Genomic DNA, 22,035 nt, shown 5'->3' with positions numbered 1-22,035 from the left:
TTTCTTTACACAACTGCAATACATCAGATCTGAGCTACAGAAAATTATATACTCTGAGCCACAAGTAACCAAGGGCATAAGATGATTAAAGACCCAGGATCTTACTGCCTACTTCAGTAACTCCTCTTTAAGATGGCTCATTTCCAAGTCCATGATCAGTGCTGTACCACTACCACCAAGATGACTTCCGTTCTGCTTCCATTCACAGCAATTAGCAAGTAGTCTCAATGGCATTACAAAATCATTTTCTTGCCCAGTGTGCGGGTACTGGAAAACTAAAGGAAGCAAGAGGAACACACCAACAGAAAGCCAGGAACAGAGGAGTACCACTGTGAAATACCAGCAGAGCCAGGGCTCCTGGACTTGTATAAAAGTGATGCTGAGAGGGTGAGAGATGCCAATTTTGCCATCTTTACTTCTGGCTCTGCTGCTTGCCCTAAAGCATCTTTTCTCCCCTACTGAGTTTCACTGACAACAACACCTTTCCCTCAGGGTCTTAAAGCTAAAGCTGTTTGTGCAGCTGTGCTGGTAACTAAATGATTTCCCGTCATATTGCTTCCAGGGTGAACATATTAAGTTGAATCATTGTCTCTTTAGACACAGATAGTTGAGCTCCATGTGCACTGAGATAACACGCATTAAGGAAATTTAATCAGTTGAGCTACCACTAATTTAACACTGAAGAATAACATTAAAAAAACACAAACCTTACCGCCTTAAAGGACAAAAAGAATCTCTCGTTAATTCCTTTCCTCCTTTATTTTTAAACGCTCATATTAGAGATGAAAAAAAAACTTTTTTAACATCTTTATTGGAGTATAATTGGTTTACAATGGTGTGTTAGTTTCTGCTTTATAACAAATTGAATCAGTTATACATATACATATGTTCCCATATCTCTTCCCTCTTGCGTCTCCCTCCCTCCCACCCTCCCTATCCCACCCCTCTAGGTGGTCACAAAGCACCGAGCTGATCTCCCTGTGGTAATGCGGCTGCTTCCCACTAGCTATCTATTTTATGTTTGGTAGTGTATATATGTCCATGCCACTCTCTCACTTTGTCCCAGCTTACCCTTCCCACACCCCGTATCCTCAAGTCCATTCTCTAGTAGGTCTGTGTCTTTATTCCTGTCTTACCACAGGTTCTTCATGACATTTTTTTTTCTTAAATTCCATATATATGTGTTAGCATACCGTATTTGTCTTTCTCTTTCTGAGTTACTTCACTCTGTATGACAGACTCTAGATCCATCCACTTCATTACAAATAGCTCAATTTCGTTTCTTTTTATGGCCGAGTAATATTCCATTGTATATATGTGCCACATCTTCTTTATCCATTCATCCGATGATGGACACTTAGGTTGTTTCCATCTCTGGGCTATTGTAAATAGAGCTGCAATGAACATTTTGGTACATGACTCTTTTTGAATTATGGTTTTCTCAGGGCATATGCCCAGTAGTGGGATTGGTGGGTCATATGGTAGTTCTATTTGTAGTTTTTTAAGGAACCTCCATACTGTTCTCCATAGTGTCTGTACCAATTCACATTCCCACCAGCAGTGCAAGGGTGTTCCCTTTTCTCCACACCCTCTCCAGCATGTATTGTTTCTAGATTTTTTGATGATGGCCATTCTGACTGGTGTGAGATGATATCTCATTGTAGTTTTGATTTGCATTTCTCTAATGATTAATGATGTTGAGCATTCTTTCATGTGTTTGTTGGCAGTCTGTATATAGAGATGAAAATTTTGATTTCTGAAAATTATGTGACTTTTTCAAGACGGCCTAACTGATTAGTGATAGTGTCAAGTCACCACACAGCTAAATTCTTAAAGCATCTCCATAATATTTGTTTCATAATAGGCATATTCAGTCTATGCTTAAACACATCCAGAGAGAGAACACTTGTTTCTTGGGCAACCAAAGCATTTTGGGCCAGTTTTAAGGATTAGAAAAATTTTTTCCTGTTCACCTGAAATTTATTTCTCTGCATGTTCCATTTCTTCATTCCCTTTGACCCTTTGGAACCAAAGAGAACAAGCCTTATTTTGCTTCCACATGACTCACATATTTTAGCCATGCTTTCAACAACTTTATTTAGCCCCGGCCCCACCCCTCAGGCAATTTTTCTAGCTAGAGGTCCCTTCTGCATCTCCTTTTCTCTCTGCAAAGGGCTCCATATTCTTCAACTGAGGCTTCCTAGCTACCAAATATTAATCCATTAGTACAGGTGTATACTATTGATATAACTCAATTGTTGGCTGGTTTCCTATGTTTATTTTCATCATGATGATGATTATTTTGTCAGACAATTTTGACCATCTGGTTCTACTGCCCACTTGTGCAAATATATCCATAAGATAAAACGTTAGCCACTGAATTGCTGGATCAAAGCATTTGTGTATTATTCAGGGGAAGCTTTCTTATCTTTTTCCAGCCTCTTATCTGCCAGTAGTATTTGTCCAATTTTGCTTCCACAAGACAATTTGTAAGCTATTTGAAAACACAGCATGCTGTAGTGGAAATCAGTACTCTGAATCTCATGAACTGGGTGTGAAACAGACTTCTTGTGATTTTGACAAGGTATCTAGGGCAACATGTCTTCATTTATAAATAGAAGGGTCATTCCATCATCGGCATTCTTTCTGCCTTCCCATCATGGTACTTCATAAATCGTACTTATGTATATTACATATTATCTTGAATTTTATAATGATCTTCACATGTATTTTCACTGTTTTATGCTCTCTCTTCTCTACCGATATGGCTTTTCAGAGAGCCTTTTAAAATGTGGTACTAGAGATAACCAACAAGGACCTACTGTATAGCACAGGGAACTATAATCAATAATCTGTAATAACCTATAAGGGAAGAGAATCTGAAGAATGAATATATAAATATTTGGAAAAAAAAAATATATATATAAATGAATCAGTGCTGTACACCTGAAACTAACACAACATTGTAAATCAACTACAGCTCAATTTAAAAAAAAGAAAAAAAAACTGGTACTAGGAATGAACACAAAACTCACAGTCCCATCAGACCAATATAAAACAGTGAGACACCAGCTAACTTTCCCTTGAGACTATAGTTCTACTAGTGTAGCCTTATGCTGTGATATGCTGCTAGGTTTTCACGTTTTGTTTTCCCTTTTATTTTTTGGTTTGATTTTTTTTTTAACTGTGTTACACTGAGCCTTTTAGAACTGAATTTTAAATTCTTTGAATTTTTGACTATCAGTCCATGTTTTTCTTATCTTCTGTTGATTAATTACTATTTGAAAACCAAATTATAGGACAATACATTTTTTATCTCAGTTAAATTTCATTTGGGGCTTTGGTATACAATTCCAGTATGTTTGGTATGTTTTTAATGTTGCTTCTGCTGCCAGGTATGTTATCATTACTTATAGCTTTTTATACCTAAACGTGGTTTCACATTGTAGCGGGGGAAAAAGTTTTCCTCAGCCCTCTTAGTGTCCCTGGCTGGGGCTGAAAATTAAACTGACAAAGACAGATTGACAGGCGAAAAGCATACAAATTTATTTAATGTAAGTTTTACATCACATGGGAGCCTTCATAAGGAAATGAAGCCCTGAAGAAATGGTTAAACCTGAGCATTTTTATGCTGGGTTTGATGAAGAGTGGATAGTCATGTAGAAAAATGATAGGTCAAAGAGTATGAGGTAAACGTAGGAAGCTGGGGATACTGAGCATGGCCTGTATGGATTTTTTTCAGAGTCGCTTTGTCTTTGGAGATAAAGGATACTCCTTTCCTCCAGCTATAGGGGAGGGCACCTCTTACATCAGGGTTTCAAGACGTGTTGCAGAAGAGAAGGGAGGGATGAGGTCAGAGTGACCTTCCTTTTTCTGCTGTTTTCTCAAACTCCTTCCACTTAAAATATTCAATATGGTGAGGTGCCATATTTGGGGGTAGCTTGTCCTGAATCCCATCAATATGTTTCTCTGCCTTTGCAAACAAAATGTCTTGAGGCAAACAAACCTGGAACATGTCCTACAGTGTGCTGCACTGAAATTAAAATATAACACCTATCAATCCAGTAGATTTACCAAAAAAGAATGTTTTTCATAATCCATTTGGCTCCTGTTTATTACCATTTTTTTCTAGCCTAGTTGTTTGCTATTAACTAATGAATAATGTACCCACCAATTATGTTGAAATTTTACAATGAACTTCCCCCTACCTATCTGCTTTTCCTGTTCTGAAAATCAGAATATGTATCTCCTTGACCCTCATGCATAACTTCCATTGTCTCACTTTTCAAAAAAATGTTTACTGTGTATCTATGATCTTATTTAATGTACTTTCATTATCTTAGAACATAATTTACTGAAAGATAAGGTTTGATCTCATTTATAGCAGGTAGTTGCTATTCTACTTTTACTATCTTTTGACTTTTATTGATTTTGAGTTTGTATGAATTATTTGTCATAAATTTCAGAAATTGAATGTGATGTTAATTATTAGAAAGTAGAAAATCAGTACTAAATAAAAGTAAACACAAAAGGTTACCTTTTGTGGGCAAGTGCTCTTCAAAGAGAGCAGTTGAAGATGAATTACTAAGCTTCTTATTATATTAGGGTTCAAATAGTCATTAGCTATTATTTCAGATAAATGTAGAAATGCTTGATGGTTTAGGACAATCTTTCTTCATTCTTAGTTATCTTAATCACTATGAGTGGTTACAGTAAGAGCAGCCAAATCCTCTAAATTTCTAAAGTATATTCCACAAATGCCTTTACATTAAGATAATCTACGAAGTGGTTTTACATTCAAATATATTTGGAAGACCCATTGCTGTATATCCCAGTGTAGGAAACTCATATTTCACTTTAGCATGTTCACTTCTAAGAAGTTTTGTTGAACCTAGAATCCCAAAGTGGTAACGAAATCCCTTGCCTTTGTTGCTCTGTATATTTAACACGAGGTGGAACAACATTTTGGGTAGTACTGCAGAAAGTTAAATTTCATGTAGAGAGTTAAATTACATTCACATGTAAATGTGAAGCTACATTTCATGTAGAGTCAGGCTTCGACTCCTACTTCTCTGGGTTCTTCCATCATATTTCCAGGGACTTCTGAATATTTATATTTCTTAATTTTCACCACTCTATTTTTATTATTTATCATCTTTATTGGGTACACAAGTACAGTGAACAAGATACTATCTTCTTTGATTTGTGTATCTTTCTAATCAATTATTTTTTTAACATATTTACCCAGGCACTGAGTGACAAACTAAACATAATCACCAGGTTTTTGTTTGTTTGTAAATAAAGTTCTTCCTACTGGATAATTTTATTTATACTTAACAATTGTTTCTTTCATTTATTCTAATGGTGCTCATCATTTTTAACTTTGAATTAAAACTTATTTGATTATTCTAGTACATAATTATATAAAAACACTGTTTCCTGAAATCAGCTTCACATAGTATAATACTTTCTCCAATATCATTGCAGTTAACTTGTGTCTCATACAAGACAAAAATAAAACAGAATAGAGTGGTGATTAACAGTTCGCGTTCAGCAGGCAGCTTATACGAGATTCCAGTTCTGTCTCTGATGTGACTTAATTTCTGTTTTCTCATTTGTTAAATGAAATAATAGTTTCTTCCTCAAAGAGCTGCTACAGAACTTGAAATTAGATAACAAAACATACAAAATATCAGAGTTCCAAGAAAGTGGTAAGCACTTCACTTAGTGTAATTTAAATATGAAGAAATGTGCAGTTCTTCAATGTACGGTTCAATGAATTCTGGTAAATGTATACACCCATATGACACACACCCCTATCAAGACATAGAGCATTTTCATCATCTCAAAAATTTCTCGAGTAACTCTTTCCAGTCTATCCCCACTCTCTCCCTCCAAAACCACTGTTCTCACTTCTGTCACTATACATCAGTTGTGCCTATTCTAGAACTTCATATAAATTGAAGCATACAGTAAGTGCTTTTATTTGACTGCCTTCTTTTGCTCAAAATAATCTTTTAAAAATTCATCCATATTGTTGTATCAGTAATTTATTCCTTTTAATTACTGAACTGCTACCATATGTTTTTGTCATTCATTAGCATTAATAATACTTCCCCCCTAAAATGTATGTAAGAATATGCAAGGTATCATCAATCCTTAGAAATATAGTTTTAAAAAAATCACATATGTGTGTGTTCTGTTTTTTTCTGTTTTGTATATATCTCTGAGTTCAAACATAAATCCACAGTAGCTATTTTTTTAAATTGTCTTTTTTCTTATGATATTATTTAGAATTGTAATCAAAAACTTATTTTAGCCTCTCATTCATCTTAGACTTCTCTTTTGTTGGAATTTCTAGCCATTCCACTATTTTCTCTGAGTTTTGAAGTGTTCCTGAAGTTTGACCATATTGAAATATGCTCAGTTTCATCTTTCTTTACTCTTATCAATCCCCAAACCTCATGTAAGATTCCTCCAAGATTCAGTCCATGTCTGTATCACCAATTAGACTTTGTTGTTTGGAATTAAGTTAGAGTTGCAGCTTCCATAATTCTCAGCATTGCTTTGTAATAACCGCAATTTGCTGTCGAGGTTACGCCATATTTTCTACCATTAAGAACTTTCACACATCTTAAAATTTTTGGCATTCAGTTTAAGTTTCTGAAATACAGCGTGCTTTTCCTGGATTTATATTTTAGTGGCCAAACCAGAATATTCTACCAACGAGTATATTTAAATTATTTCAGTTTAAATAGTGTTTAAATAATGTTATTTTGAAGAGTGTTTAGTGATTTGTTTAATGGAAACAATTAATATATTTTAGACTGAATTTCTTTGAAGGCAATATTACATCTTATTCATGTTCATATTCTAAGGCTTTAGCAGGCAGTTACCAGGGTACAATAAATCTTTATTGATAAGCTGATGCAAACAGTGCCTATTAGAATTAATATCATTAAATTAAATTAAAAAGAGATTGTTCAAATCTCCTTTATCCTCTTCACATTCTCCATAATCCTAAATGAGAATATACTATAAATGATGAAGACATTTTTAAGAGCTCAAGATCAGAATTGGAAAAACTTGAATGGAATACTGAAAGAGCCACTGACTGGCTTTGTGTCCTGGACAAACTACTTCATCTCTCTGCACTTCAAGTATTGGTATTATTATTATTATTTAGTTTGTGTTTTAACTGCTTTTTTATTGGGGTATAAGTGATACACAATACATATTAGTTTCCAGTGTACAAACTAATGATTCAATATTTAGATACGCTGTGAAATGATCACCACAATAAGTCTAGTTTACATCCATCATCATATATAGTTAAAGAATTTTTTTTCTTGTGATGAGAACTTTTAAGATTTACTCTTTTAGCAACTTTTAAATACGCAATACAGTATGTTAACTATAGTCACCATGCTGTACATTTCGTGCCTGGACTTATTATTTCTTTTAAATAAACTGCAGATCATAATACCTTTTCATAAAGTTATTATGTGGGTTTAATAAGATAATTCATGTACTGTGTGTTGACCTGGCAAACAAGTGTTCTACATATGTAGTTTATTATTATCACTATTCTACTATTGTCGCTATATTTAAAAGAGATCTGAATAAGAGTAATGTCTGGTTGTTTGCATAGATAATTTTTGGATTCAGGAGTAAAGTTTATAAAGACCTAAACCTATGCAGACAGATGTCCTGATTGTTAAACACTGGGTCCTGTAAACACATTGAATTCTTGTCTTGAAACTTAAATATCTGTTGGGAACTGAGCTCCATAGGACTCCTGATTCTTACCCATCAGTCTGAAATGTCAGACCCAGCTGGGTTGGAATAATATATAGCTTGAGACAGTTGTGAATCACTTTAACATTCTAGCAGAAAGGTAAGACAGTTACATGTCTCTTAAAACTTCAAGATGACAAAATCTTACTGCTGCTATATCCCCATATAGTGAAAAACATAGCTGTTATCAAGTTGCATGAAATTTAAAAAAAAACTATAAATTGATCCTTATAGCAAATATAGGCTTCATAATGTAAAAAACAAATATATCTAGGCCTGCATTGGAATTGTCTCTTAGAATTTTTTCTATTTATCACTACATGTACAGATACAGGTAGAGCAATTAAGACCATCTTCTACTTCATTCATGATAGTAACAAAGAAGAAGAAAATAAAATTTGTAACAAGGAGATTAAAAATTATTGAAAATCTATTTAAACTAAAAATTTGTTTCCTTTTTTACGTAAAATAGATAGCTAGTGGGAAGCAGCCGCATAGCACAGGGAGAACAGCTCGGTGATTTGTGACCACCTAGAGGAGTGGGATAGGGAGGGTGGGAGGGAGGAAGATGCAAGAGGGAAGAGATATGGGAACATATGTATATGTATAACTGATTCACCTTGTTATAAAGCAGAAACTAACACACCATTGTAAAGCAATTATACTCCAATAAAGATGTAAAAAAAATAAAAAATAAAAATAAATATTTACAAATGGTAAGCGATTTACCCAAATTACCCAAAGATAGTTATATTTCTTCCATTCCAACCTATATAGCCTTTATTTCCTTTTCTTGTCTTATTGTTTTAACTAGAGCGTCCAATACAATGTTGAGAAGGAGTGGTGAAAGGAGATATCCCTGTTTTGTACCTGATCTTAGGGGGAAAGCTTTGAGTTTCTCACCGTTAACCATGATGTTAGCTGTAGGTGTTTTGTAGATATTCTTTCTCAAATTGAGGAAATTTCCCCCTCTCTCTTCCTAGCTTACTGAGTTTTTATCATGAATGGTTGTTGGATTTTGTCAAATGCTTTTTCTGCATCTATTGATATGATAATGTAACTTAAGCTTGTTGATGTGATGGATTCCATTACTTAATTTTCAAATGTTGATCCAGCCTTGCATACTGGGTCCCCCTGGAGTTTTTAAGCCTCAGAGTTTTCCACACTGAGCCCCCAGCTCAGTTACATCAATTATAGTTCAAGTTTTCTCATCCTGGAAATTTTTTTTGCCATTATTTTGGTAGTGGTTACATACATTGAATTGTACACTTAAAATTGATGAGGGCTTTTTAAAATTGTACTTCAATAAGCTTGACTTTGAAAAACAAAACAAAACAAAACAAAACAGAAAACTATCTGAGGAATCTGGAGAATGCAGAAGTGAAAAGAAAATTTCAAGTTATTCTTAGCTCCATGATCTACTAGTTTGAGTATGATTTATATACACACCAAGATTAATTTTTAAAAAATAAAAAATTCCCTCAAATGAATAATTCTTATTTGTATTCCTTTATTTAAATATAAGTATGCTTCTTCTAAATACTTATGCCACCCAATGTCAACAATTTTAGTATAAATTTTAGTATAATTGTACTATGATAATTAAGTTGTTCAATGGCCAAGCCAAAAAATAAAAAATAAAGGTGAGATATTTATGTTCCATTCTGATTTAAAAAATGGAATTACCTTATATTCCTTTCCAATTTGAATTAAACATGCAATACTAAATTATGCAGAAAAGGAAAAACATTTCCCTTTCAATCTCTTCAATTAGAAAATTACTGCAATAATACCATGGTTAAGAATATAGACCTCAGAGCCAAATATGTGGGTTCGAACTTACTTCTATGGCTTATTAGCTGTGTGATCTAGGGCAAATTCCTTAAATTTTCTGTATGTCAGCTTCTTTACCTGCAAAACTGATATAGTGCTTATCTCATAGGGTTGTCATATTGGCTAAATGAATTAACACTGTAAAACACTAGAAATTGCTCCTATTACATAGTAAGCATTAAACAAATGTAGCTACTATTATTACTTACTATCTTCCACTGTTTTTGGACAATTAAAAGTGTAGTCATTAAAAATCCAAGAATAAAAATAAATAGAAATGCAAAGAAATACTGTGATAAAAGTGGCTGTGACAGAAACAAAATCTACTATTTTGAGGTAAGTTATTCAACTCTCAATGTTACATTTATTCTTCTGCACGTTTCAACTTTCTTTCTGGCATATAAATATTCACATTTTAATATTCTTCACTGTCTTATATTTCTAAAGTTTTCTTTTAAAGTATATCCTAGAGACTTGGATATATCAGGGTACAATTTTCATAAAGAGAACAGTTCTGCCTCATTAGTTTGAATAGAATGAAAAATATTTGAATCACAGGTAGGAGGTTTGAAAATCATCTACTACACTTCTGTAACTACTAATAAGTTTTTTCTTCATGAAGACAGAATCTTGAAGACATAATACATTTCTGGCTTGGACTCAAAAGGTTCAAGAAAACTGTGTTAGTATAGAAAACAATGGTTCTTAGACTTGCCTTGCAATCACATCATCTTACCAAAAGAGAAAGATATAAATGAACTGCAATTGTCTTTTATTTTTTAAATTTTGGGAGCAATACATACATACTTTCTGATGTTTCTAATAGTAGAGATAATATTTCTATATGCTGCATATTAAAGTGCTCTGGAACTAGAAAAAAATAACTTCTAAAAATGATAACAGGGCTTCCCTGGTGGCACAGTGGTTAAGAATCTGCCTGCCAATTCAGGGGACATGGGTTTGAGCCCTGGTCCGGGAAGATCCCACATGCCGCGGAGCAACTAAGCCCATGCACCACAACTACTGAGCCTGTGTGCCACAACTACTGAAGCCCGCGTGCCTAGAGCCCATGCTCTGCAACAAGACAAGCCACCGCAATGAGAAGCCCACACACTACAACAAAGAGTAGTCCCCACTCCCGACAAATAGAGAAAGCCTGCACGCAGCAACGAAGACCCAACGTAGTCAAAAATAAATAAATAAAATAAAATAAATTTATTTAAAAAATGATAACAGATTGGATTCTGGGATATAACTTTGAAATACAGGGATTAGTTATTTCATATCATCACCACAGCATAATGAAATTTTGAAATTATTTTGTTTCCACAGTATCTCACGAATACCAGGAAATAAAGACTTTACCCCCACCCACACAGAAAGATATAAACAATGAGATGGAATGATAGAAGTGAGGAAACGAGAACAAAATGATACGTAAACTCTTACAAAAAATGATAAGCAAAAATTTTTGTAGTCAATCTATCAGTTTGCATTTGTATAATTAAAGATTTTAATGCCACAGATTAGGACATCATTTGGAGATAATATATATATATATAAATAAGCGATATATGTATAAATAGGAGATACATACATAGGTGATATAATATATATATATATGATATCTATATTGTATATACATAGGAAACATATATATGCTCTGAACCATCCATCAGGATCTCAAGACCATACTGATATGATGAATTTCATCCATACTAATCAGTGAATTTCACAGACATAGAAGTCACAAGAGTGGAAAGGGGCTTTGGCATTTATTTTTGATGCTCTTAAATTCTACTTCTTTTTCATTCTATTGCCTATTATTTTTGTAATGGCTGGCACTCTTAAGCGATTTTGTGACCTTTCACTTAAAGAAAAAGATATCTGCTCTCCATCTTCAGGTTTAGATAATCCAATGTTTAAATGATATAAGATATAAACCAGAAAGTTCCTCTTCCAGTTGATCACTGAATCCAAAGGAAATAAATACTAGTGACACTATATAGCACACTGTACTAACTTGTGCAAGGCTTATTTTTCCAAAAGGGTCATACGTCCAGAATATAGCTTAGAAATATGAAAATATTTTGAAAGCTTCTGAGCATTTGAAATCAATGTCATACATTCAATATCCTTAACATAAAGAAAATCCTCTCAGACTATCACTCATAACATTTCTTTGTTCTTTAAATATTTTTCTATAATATTTGGTTTTCAGATCACTTTAGTTAGGAATTTTAGGAAATCATGAAGCTGAAGCTCAAAAATCAGCATAATAACTGCTAAACTGAAAGTGCATGAGATATCAGAAAACAATTTTAATATTTTGAGGAAAAAAACAATATAGAAGAGCAATATGGGTAAATTTTGGATGGGGATAATGAGTCACGTGTATCCCACCCCCTGCCAACCGACCTCCCCAGGTTATGGCTGCCTTTTAGCAATGCTTTTAACAACAGTAAAATAATTGATGTACATCTTTATATCCTTCATTTTTTATAAACAGTTCATAATTAATTTTGATATGTTTTTGAAGTCATCACAGTATTGCTGAAATGCCTCTTAGAAAGATTTTTTTTAATCTAAGACTTTGGTAATTAAAGGGTAAATTTGAACTAGCTAGACAATTCACTTGGTCTAGAGTGGAAGCACTCCCTTCCTTGTGGGTTTGATATTATAGAACATTTCATGTTGCCTGGTTATTGCTGAGAAATGATGTATATGATAATATCATTACATGTGTTAGATACAGTGCACTAAAGGAGTATTTTAGGAAATAGCACCATGGCTGGAAGCAATGTCAGCAGCTTAGAAATACTTTAATCCTCGTATCTTTGTCTTCCACGCAAAGCAAACAAAAATATCAAAGCCTTTAAAAATTATTCTTGTGTGTGTTTGCCAAATGGCATGTTGTTTGTGTCCTTTGTTCTCTGATGCAGCCGATGCCATAGAATCATTTGACGATATTTCTCGATGCTGTCTAGTCCAACTCTCTCAGTAGATAAATGAGGGAAAAGATCCAGAGAACTCAGGATACGTTTCCATACACTTATCAACTCTGGATAGAGCCCCAATTTAACTTTCTTCATTTCCAGCTTTTTTGTTTTTCTATTTTACTGTGACTGTAAGTAAAAGTAGAACCTTTAAAGAGACATATCCAGTTGATATGCGTCCACAGGGCTGAGATACCCTAGAAACAGATTCTTTGCTTCCCCTGGGATAAAAGCCTTCTTCCTTTGATCTGAATTAAGTCCTTTTCATCTGCTCCAAACTAGACTAGACTTGACTTCTTGGTTTTATTCAATTCAAAGCTGCATATCTTAAGCTACATTACTAGCCAGAGTTCTTAGTGATTTCTTTATCTGCCCAGGACCAGAGTTGCTAGTTTAGGATGCAGAATCTCTTATAATAATATAGCTAGCAGCATCAGGCAGTTAATATGTGTCCTGAGTAATTTTCATGTATTAACACATTTAATCATCTCCTCTGGAACTATTATTACCCCCTTTTTAGCACATTAGGAAACTTAAGCATAGGGAGAGATTAAATAAATTGAGCAAAATCACATCACTAGTATGAGGATAAACTTGGCTTTGTATACAGGCAGGCAGGCTTCAAAAGCCACTCATTTTAACCACTACCCCAAACTACCATTCAAAGGCTTATGGCTGAATCTTTAATTATCCCACTACAGCTAGGAGGTAAATTTCTACTTTTTTTTTTTTTAATTTAAATTTATTTATTTATTTTTGTCTGCGTTGGGTCTTCGTGGTTGCACGCGGGCTTTCTCTAGTTGCGGCGAGCAGGGGCTACTCTTCGATGTGGTGCGTGGGCTTCTCATTGCAGTGGGTTCTACTGTTGCGGAGCACGGGCTCTAGGCGCACAGGCTTCAGTAGCTGTGGCTCGCGGGTTCTAGAGCGCAGGCTCAGTAGTTGTGGTGCATGGGCTTAGTTGCTCCGCGGCATGTGGGATCTTCCTGGACCAGGGCTCGAACCCGTGTCCTCTGCATTGGCAGGCGGATTCTTAACCACTGCGCCACCAGGCAAGTCCCAAATTTCTATATTTTTTAAGGAAAAAAATAATTAAACTAAGTATTTACTACTGGAAGGAGAAGGCATTTTTATGTGAGTAAAGTCCTTGTCTGTTTTTCTCTCCATGTCAGCTGTTGATTCATTTGATCAGTACTGGAAAAATTAGCAACAACTAAAATGGACAAAAACCCACTCTAGCAGAGCCCAACATACAGAAACAACAAAACAAATAAGCATGCATGCCTGGTGGTAAGAAGTACCACAAAGGAGAGAGTCAATTTTACTCGAGGAATCAGGAAAGCCGTATCTGTATTTGAGATATCCTAGTTACTTAATAATTCTTGGCTAAGTGACTGTATTAGTAAAAGTGTCTGATATTTACCACGACTCTGACCTACCAATTACATTAGTCTTATATAGCCCTGGTTTGGCCACAGAAAGGAGATCACACTGACCTGCTTGCCCTTACATGTAGTGCCTTGCTCTCCTTGAACTGGCTGGAATCACCTTCTCTCGGGGCAAACCCTATCATCTAGTGCTGCTGACATATGGTCCTATGATCACATCCTGCCACCAGGCCTTCAGTTTTGAGCCAGTTATCTCGAAAACCCCAGTTCTCTGACGGTCCACCTACCCTTTCAGCTTCTTTCTGTTGTGTCATAGTAGGTGGGGAGGTGGCCCATAGGAGGCTCCAAATCACCCACATACAAAAAAAAACAACAATAAGCCATGTCAGCAATTGTGAAGAAAAACGAAGGAATTTGTGCTCTATCCTGATAAAGATTTGGGTTACATAAGTGTATGCATTTCTCAAAATTTAGTAAGTATCCACTTAAAATCTATGCACTTCATTGTGCATGACTGTTACCGCAAAAGAAATATGAACTTCAAACAAATAAGGATAATTATGTTGAAATATTTAGGGGAGAATTGTACAGAAGTCTGCAATTCACTTTGCAATGCATCAACAAACAAATGGGCTGATGGTTGGATAAAGTAATGAATAGATGATAAATACAGTCAAATGTTAATGAAACAATCCATGGAGGAGGTACGTAGATGTTTAATAAAACTCTTTCAATTTTGTCCTAAATTTGAAAATTTTCATAATAAAATGTTGGAGGGGTTGCTAAGCCACAGAGAGCCAGTATATTATCCCAGGGATAATTAATTGAATATTTTTTACATATAACATTGTGTATATTTAAGGTATACACGTGTTACTTTGATACATTTATATATTATAATATGATTGCCATTACAGTGATATTTATCACATTACATGATTATAGTACAATACTGTTGTCTATATCAGGGATTTCTAACTTAATATAATTGTACCCTAAGGGGTTTACGGCTAGAATTCAGGAGGTCTGTACACTTGGATTAGAAAAAATCCTACATCTTTATTGTCACAAATATCCAACTGGAATTTGGCATTTTCTTTGGTTATGAATTTAGGCAACATCCTATAGTAGCTTTAACAGTAACTATGAGTTTTCACCAAGAGATTTAATTTTTACATTACATTAAAATTAGTTCACATAACTAGAATTATTGTTTATACCCATCACTATTTTGAAATTAGAGATTTTTAGATTCTCTACTAGTTCTTATTATTTAATGTCATAATAAAAGCAAATATAGGACTTCCCTGGTGGCGCAGTGGTTAAGAATCCGCCTGTCAATGCAGGGGACCTGGGTTCGAGCCCTGGTCCGGGAACATCCCACATGCCGTTGAGCAACTAAGCCCGTATGCCACAACTACTGAAGCCTGCGTTCCGCAACAAGGGAAGCCACTGCAATGAGAAACCCGTGCACTGCGACGAAGAGTAGCCCCGCTCGCCGCAACTAGAGAAAGCCCGCACGCAGCAACAAAGACCCAATGCATCCAAAAAATAAAGAAATTTTTTTAAAAAAGCAAATATGTTACAATATCACAATATGCTTTAAATTATTTTGACAACAGTAGTTTAAAATATAATTGATTTCCTTGGTAATCCCATATATTATATTTTATATATTTAAAAACATTATTTTGAGAAGGAGCTCACTGGCACCAGACTGTCTCTGTGACACAGAGACATCTTCTGACATCTCTGACATCTTCTTCCATGCTCTGCTATACTTTCCAGGATGTGGCAAATGTGGCACCATATAGGATGTGGGGCTTGTATGGAAGCTTTGCAGCATCCCCCAGTCTAGTCCTGGAAATGATGATCCCAAGCCCTAAAGACACCGTTACCTTATTGTTCAAACTCAAGTTGTAGAACTAGTCAAAAATCTTTTCACTTTATCACTTATGTCTCTCTCTTCTTCATGCAGTACTTGAGGGACAAACTTGTACTAAAAAAAAAAAAATTCTTGTTTACCTGGAAGTCAAATTTACCTACGTATCCTATATTTTATCTGGCCACTTTAGTCATGGGACCCAGAAGTATTCCCATGGACATTTAAATCAAATATACAAACCCCAGCAGGTGACACGTAAGTAGGACTGGGTGAGTTTCAATCTGGTAATTGAAATCCGGGAACTGCCACCAGCTAGGTTCGCTGGTTAGCACCGATCACTATTTCCTTAAATTCACAGTTGCTCCATCATGTGGATTCACTGTGGATTGACGTTTTTGTACCTTACTCATTGCATTATGATAAAGCTTTACTGTTGCTCATTTCTTTATAATCATTGTCTCATTTAAACCTCACAAGATCAAGGCGAGTGGGCATGTTTCCCCCAGTTTAGAGAGGTCAATAAACTTGTCCTAATTCACACACCTATTCGTTGTCAGAGGCAAGGATTTAACCAGATTTCAGTCTGGTTCATGCTTCTCCACATACTATGATGTTTCTCATGTTAAGTCAGAAAATGTCAGAAGCAGAGCACATTATGCTAGGTGCATTAGAGAATTTCATATTTTAATGGAGCGAAATAATAGGGCAGAGTTTAAGAATATTTACAAATGTGTAGTCCTGCTGGAACTAAAAAATATTTTAAATAAAATTGTCTCTTTTGTTTAAACATCAAAACAGATTGTATTGAAAAAGCAACATTTTTCCCCCTAGCATTAGAAAATGCTATGAGAGATGTGATAAAAATCAACAAAGATAAAAATGTGTACAATTTTGTTTTTAAATTAAGTGTGATTAAAACATCGAAAATCCCAACATAACAACAGTGGATGGAAAATCCTAATATTTGGCATGCAAAATAATGACAGAGCAGAAAGCAGTGATTATAATTCGAGAACAGCAAATAATACACAAAAAGTAAGTAAATGCAGATCATGGTATTTAACCAATGAAAACATAGCTGAACGGATGCACATGTAACGTCTTCCTTGTACCTTAGAAAATATAAATATGAGCTATATCTTCTTTTATGAATGTCCTTGAGGAAAACCAAAACTGTTGGTGACCTTAAAGGGGATGAGAGAATATAAAAACAAAGTGTAGTTATGCTTGCTAAGTAGAAGGACAATTACTCTGCACTTTTAGTTGTATCATGTTATTATAGTAAACACTCTACTTTTATTTAAAAAGGAAAAAATCTCTAGAGACTAAAGGAGCCTTTCAAAAAAGATACTTTGCAATTCCTGACAAATACCAAAGGAGTTTCCTTACTGTGTACAACGTAACTGCTTTTGTAAAGATTGGCTATTGATTGAAAGGTGTTTGTGAGTAAAGGGGGGTGTGTGTGTGTGTGTGTGTGTGTGTGTGTGTGTGTGTGTGTGTGAATTAAATCATATTTTAAATAAATTAGTGAAGGTCTTTTTAAGAACCGCTTATTATATCTGTTCAAAAGTATATTGCTGCTTTATAACGTGAATAAACACCTAATAATTTGGCTCTAAGATTTTGGATTTTAAAAACTGCCTTTTAAAGTGCAAGACACATGTTTATACCAACACAAACATTTGTAGTATTGTTTTCCTTTTTGCTAATTGATGTATGTCCTTTGTGTAGCATATATTTTAATGTGTACATATTCATCATTATATAACAAAAGATGGGGCAAACTATATTTATATATTACAACTATATGAATAACTACTATCGTTGTAGTTATATAGCATTTGTTACAGAGGTGTGAATAAACAACCAGATGGCCTTTTTTTTTAATGTATAGCACACCCTCCCCCAATTCTGAATAGTAGAATTTTCATAGCAGTTGTTTCTGTATTTGTTTTGTTAAGTTGACTCTGGATATGCCAAGTATTTTCTTAGGTGCTAGATAAGGACAAAGCCAAACAAAAGATTCAAAATGAAAAAAAGGCAATCCACCAACTTATTGATTTTTCTCCATGACATCAAATAATGTATTTGCCTATATCATGTTCTATGAAATGACTCCTCAGGATGCTCTTCCTTCGCTTCTGACACCTCTGACACCTCTGACTGGGTGTGCACCTCTTCCTCAAAATACTACCATCCCGACAACTGGCCTGTGTGAAACATGAGAGACGCAGCCTGAAAAACCATAGGTAGTTTATGTAATGCGGCCCTTATACATCTGACTCCTGTTAATGCTGATTGATACACCTGGCTCTTCACTTTTGCATTCTGTGACTTGGACTCTGAAAATTTAAATTATAGATTAACGTAAAAATTCTCAAGACAGGTTACACATTGGAATCACAAGAAACACATCTGCCTGAGTTGCTCTCTGACATACAAAAGAGAAAAGCCAAGTATGGGGCCCTGGTTATAAAGCTCTACAGATGTACTCAGTGTGTGCTCATGATTGAAAGATAGCTCTAGACTTGTATTTTTTGGTTCCCTTTCCTCTTTTCTTTTCCTCTCTCCTGACGTCTGGCCTTTAACTTTAGATATAGACGGTATGTCAAATATCCCTGAGTTTCGATGGGTAAACTATTTACTTGTTTGGGCCTTGTTAAATTAGCTAGTTAATTTATTTGGGGTTTAGTTTCTATTTTCTCTCCATGGCCCACATCTGTATGTTGTTCTCCCAAAGCCTAGTTTCCATGCTCAAAGAAAAAAAGCTTTCATTCTGCAGGATATTTTGTTGTATCACAAAATAAAATAATACCCTGGATGTTCTATCATCTCAAAAGTAGGAAAACAAACAAACAAAAGCTGGATATTTGTCTTGACGGTTTGTTGTTGTTATTTTAATTATTTATAATTAAGCATTCTATAAATACACAAGAATCTCACAGACAGTATCTTAAGAATCAAATTCTAGCTATCAATCCTTTCAGCCAGTGGGCATGGCAATATTGCTAAATAATGCTAGGTATCATTTAAACATATGAAGGATTTTAGTGATAGTTTTAGGTAGAAGTTTTGAGTCAGAATGCTTGCGGCTGGCAAAAGAACTACTATGCTATTCAGGTGTGACCCTAACACCTTTAAATCCCAAGGCCTGGCTCACATTATTGAATCATTGTTCCAAAGGCATAAAGGCATTCAATATTAAAAGCATTAATATTTTATTTTTTGCCTCCCAGCTAAAGCATTTCTCCTACCACTGTGCATCATAAAGTCATGCTGATAAAGGGTGGACAGGTGTAGGCGTATTATTCGGTTCACTTATTCCTAGTTAATTACCTTTATGGTTCAAATACCAAGTGATAATAGGAAAGCGTAATAAATAGCTCTCCATTAAAATGCTTGGATTACTATAAAAAATGACCTGCTTTCTGCCAGCCAATTCTCAGCAAATTATTTACCCCCATAGTATATTGTCTCCAAAACAAGACACATCAATAGATATTTTTCCCCTATCAGAGGGATATGTGATGGTGCCTCAAGCTAGTTAGGACATGCCAATAAAATATTTGCTACAACAAGCATTTTAATGTGTAATTTACTTTTAATTATTCATTTATTTAGGAAAATAAGTTTAAGATTAAATTCCTACATGCCTTTTACTTTAAATTAATGTATTATAAAAGTATAGAAAATATGTCTGTCCAGTAAAATTTATTAATATTGATTAAAATGCTATATTTGTTGTGTCGATACATTTTTAAATATTTTCATAATGGTTTCCATGTGACTAGAATTAGGGTTAATCATTGCATGTGTAAAGTTCTAAAGAATTAGAATGGTCTTCTTGAAAAACGGACACTAATCAGTTTCTGAGAATTTTGAAGGACAAGATATGAGTTGTCTTGTGGTAGGCAGAATAGTGGCCCCTCAAATATATCCATGTCCTCATCCCCAGAATCTGTCAATATGTCACGTTACATGGGAGAGGGGAATTAAGGCTGTTAATCAGCTGACCTTAAGACAGGCAGATTAGCCTGTATTATCCAGGTGAGCCCAATGGCATCACAAAGGTCTTTAGAAGTGAAATCGGAAGGCAGGAGAGGAGAGCTATAAAGGGAGATATTAGGGATCAGAGAGGTGTGACACAGTTGCCTTGGAAAATACAGGAAAGGAAACACAGGACAAGAAATATGGATTGTCTCTAAAAGATGGAAAAGGGAAAGAAATATATTCTCTTCTTGAGCCTCCAGAAGGCACACAGCCCTGCTGAAACCTTGATTTTTAGCCCAATGAAACTTGTGCCACACTTGATTACAGAACTGAAAGACCATACATTTTTATTGTTTATAAACTGACAAGTTTGTAGTAATTTGTTAAAGAATGCATGTATGTTACTTTTTAAAAAGATATCATTATTGTCCTTTCTATTAGCCACTGAGTTGGAAATACAGGCATACCTCAGAGATATTGGGTTCAGTTCCAAACCATCACAATAAAGCAAATATTGCAATAGAGCAAGTCACATGAATTTTTTGGTATCCAAGCACATATAAAAGTTATGTTTACACTATACTACAGTCTATTAAGTGTGCAATAGCATTGTGCTAAAAAAAACAATATACATACCTTAATTTTAACATACTTTACTGCTAAAAATGCTACCCATCACCTGAGCCTTGAGTGAGTCATGATTATTTTGCAGTAGTAACATCAAAAGATCACTGATCACAGATGACCATAACAAATAAAATATTAATGGAAAAGTTTTAAATATTGGGAGAATTACCAAAATGTGGCACAGAGACACGAAGTAAGCAAATGCTATTGGAAAAATGGTGCCAACAGAGGGTTGCCACAAACCTTCAATTTGTAAAATACACAGTATCTGGGAAGCAAAATAAAGCAAAGTGCAGTAAAACAAAGTACAATTTAAACGAGATACGCCTGAATGTCCGAGGTGAGCAGAGGACAAACTGGGTCCTTAAATAAGTGATAGTTACTAGAATAGGGCATAGCTCTTTGAGATGAGCAATAAGCTATATTTTACAAGTGTTTTTTTTGTTGTTGTTGTTGTTGTTGTTTTTGCGGTACGCGGGCCTCTCACTGTTGTGGCCTCTCCCGTTGCGGAGCACAGGCTCCGGACGCGCAGGCTCAGCGGCCATGGCTCACGGCCCCAGCCGCTCCGCGGCATGTGGGATCTTCCCGGACTGGGGCACGAACCCGTGTCCCCTGCATCGGCAGGCGGACTCTCAACCACTGCACCACCAGGGAAGCCCCTTTACAAGTGTTTTTAAAAAAGCATCAGAGATTTCACTTCTGAGTAGTATATAAAAATTCTCAAGAAACAATTACTCCCATTTTAACAGCAAGCAAACTGAATAAATTAGACATACGCAATTCTTAAGCCTGTAGGAGAGCTGAGGATGCAAATAAATCCAAATAGACTAAATTCCAGAAAGCTCTTAGAAAAGAAGAGGTACATATCATCTGCTTTCACCTTGATGGAGCAATGGGAGGAGAAAAAATCTTCTATGAAGGGAGTTAAGGAAAAACTAGCCAGTTTTTAAAAAACTTTTCATGGGTGTGAGTGGGATAACAGGATGTGTTAGAATCCTGCATGCTCCAGTGGCAGAGTGAGCCTGCCCTGACCTGCCAAACCTTTCCTACAAACTTTCACTGAGTGCACAGTAGTACAGTGCACTGCTACTCCCCAGAGCAAGGAAGGAGAGCTGAGAGAGAGAATCCCTGAGGTGTTCAGGCAGCAGTCATCTGAAGGCTGAGCTTAGAGCCAGAGAAATGGGAGAATTCACTCCAAGACAATGCAAATCTCTATCAAGTGAACTGCAGCTGACTTCCACAAACTGAGAGCAGGGAGGGCACTGGTTAAAAATTCTCTCAAGGCACCAGAGGCCTTGTGAGGCAGAACACCAGCTGCTGAAGGCTGAGGGCAGGGCAGGAGAGCTGGAGAATTCCCACTGAGTCTACCTCAGTAGCCCTCTGGAGATCGGGGATGGGCAGCAGGGCTGAGAGAGATAACCTGATGGTGTAGAAAGTTTCTGATAAGTAGTGGCAAGCAAAGAGAAACTTAAAGGAACTAGAAATCCGGCAACAAAGCCACAAAACAGACAGTGATCTCTAC

The sequence above is a fragment of the Tursiops truncatus genome, chromosome X, assembly GCF_011762595.2.
Source record: "Tursiops truncatus isolate mTurTru1 chromosome X, mTurTru1.mat.Y, whole genome shotgun sequence".
Lineage (NCBI taxonomy): Eukaryota > Metazoa > Chordata > Mammalia > Artiodactyla > Delphinidae > Tursiops > Tursiops truncatus.
Note: the sequence above shows the minus strand (reverse complement) of the source record.